This window comes from Vicugna pacos, unplaced genomic scaffold, assembly GCF_048564905.1.
Source record: "Vicugna pacos unplaced genomic scaffold, VicPac4 scaffold_8, whole genome shotgun sequence".
NCBI lineage: Eukaryota > Metazoa > Chordata > Mammalia > Artiodactyla > Camelidae > Vicugna > Vicugna pacos.
In genome coordinates, this window is record NW_027328729.1 from 402,926 (window position 1) to 404,812 (window position 1,887).

The following is a 1,887-nucleotide window of genomic DNA, read 5'->3' on the forward strand; positions in this document are numbered from 1 at the left end:
GAGGGCCCCCGAAATAGCTCAGCAAACTCTTCTCCACCCTTAGAAGAGAGACAGACAGATAGACAGACAGACAGAGAAAGAGAGAGAGAGAGAGAGAGAGAGAGACAGACAGACAGACAGACAGACAGACAGTGTGTGTGTGTGTGTGTGTGTGTGTGTGTGTGTGTGTGTGTGTGTGTGTGTCTGTCTGCCTGCCTGCCTGTCTGTCTGTCTGACGGTCTGTCGGTCTGTCTGCCTGCTTATTGTAGGAACTCTCTGTCAATGGAAGTATAGTTGACTTACAATGTTGTGTTCATTTATGACGTACGGCATAGTGATTCACTTATTCACACACACACACACACACACACACACACACACACACACACACACACACACACGTATACTTTTTCAGGATAGGTTATTACAAGCTATTGAACATAGTTCCCTGTGCTAGACAGTAGGACCTACTTGTGTACCTAGTTTGTATAGGGTGGTTTATATCTGCTAATCCCAAACTCCTGATTTATCCCTCCGCCTTACCCCGTTCCTCCACCCTACCCTGTCCCCTGTGTTAACCATCGGTTTCTTTTCCATGTCTGCGAGTCCAGTCTGTTTCTGTTTTGTAAATAGGTTCCTTGGAGTCTTTTTAAAATGGAGTTATTTATGTATGGATGGGTGTCTTGACTTACTTTCAGATCCCACCTAGAAGTGATGGCATAGGATATCTGTCTTTCCCTGGGTGACTGACTTCACTAAAACTATGGAACGCTTCACGCATGGGCGTGTGTCGTCCACGTTCAGGGGCCGTGCTGATCTTCTCTGGATGGTTCCCATGTTAGTCTATGTCCTGTGGCAGCAAGTGCTTTCCTTAGGGTTTTTGTCTCAACCTGAAAGCCAGCCCGGAGACTGAAGGTCTTCTAGTTGCCTCCACTATCTGCCTAGGACCCTCTCCACGAATGTTTCCCATTTTCTCTCACCCTTTTGCCTTGGCATCATTGAGTACGAAAACGCTCCGTCTCCTGAAGCCTTGCAGACTGAAGCTGGACAACGGGAGGTAAACGTCAGAGAAATGGCCACAACAGCTCCTGTGGAAACCATCCTCGGGCCTGTTTTCGGGGGAGCCGCTCAGAGAGTTGAGCCGAACACCCCAGGACATCATCAGAGGCATTTCAAACTGCTCGAGCCGTTTCGATGACCCCGATGTGTGGAAATCTCCTACCAGACTGACCCCCTACTCCCGGCCCTGAATCTGGTTTCTCATCTGCTCCGACGATTCACCTTTGTGCTGTACTTTGGTTGTCCACACAAGTGCCTCTTAGGCGATACCTGACTGCTTGCTCCCTAGGCCTAGCTTCAGAAGCCCATCGACACCACCGCCTCCTGAGACGAGATACTACAACGGCAACAGTTTCCTTGAACAGACCTGTTCTCAGAACTAAGAAACTGGGTCCATGAAACGCAGGCCCCCTAGGAAACCATTCCCTCCCTCCTGCCCCCAGACCGCACGCACGCACGCACGGACGCACACGCACACGCACACGCACAGTCAACAGCCCAGCTTTTAATGTGTAAAACTTCCAGGGAAGTTACAGAATAGGGAAATGTTGGGGTCCAGAGTAGGCTGCCCCAAAATGTGCCCGATGGATTATGCTGAATGAAAGGGACTTCACAAGTGGCCAAGGGGGAGGGTATAGGTCAGTGGTAGAGTGTGTGCTTAGCAAGCAAGCACAAGGTCTTGGGTTAAATCCCCAGTACCTCCGGTCAAAAATAAATGCATAAAATCGAATTCCTCTCCCCGCCCGCCCCCCAAAGTATACACTGCTGTATGTCAACTCTGTCTCAATAAAACTGGAAGGAAAAAAAAGGAAGGAAAAAAAAAAAAAAGCATGATTTAACAAAAGAAAG

General features: G+C 49.0%; 1 non-coding gene across 1 annotated transcript; it reads right to left on the reverse strand.

Moving 5' to 3' along the window:
* Nucleotides 1–736: 736 nt before the first annotated feature.
* On the reverse strand, nucleotides 737–845 carry LOC140692529 (U6 spliceosomal RNA). Its single transcript, XR_012068097.1, has one exon. It is a non-coding gene; the product is annotated as a U6 spliceosomal RNA (small nuclear RNA).
* Between the last annotated feature and the right edge of the window lie 1,042 nt (nucleotides 846–1,887).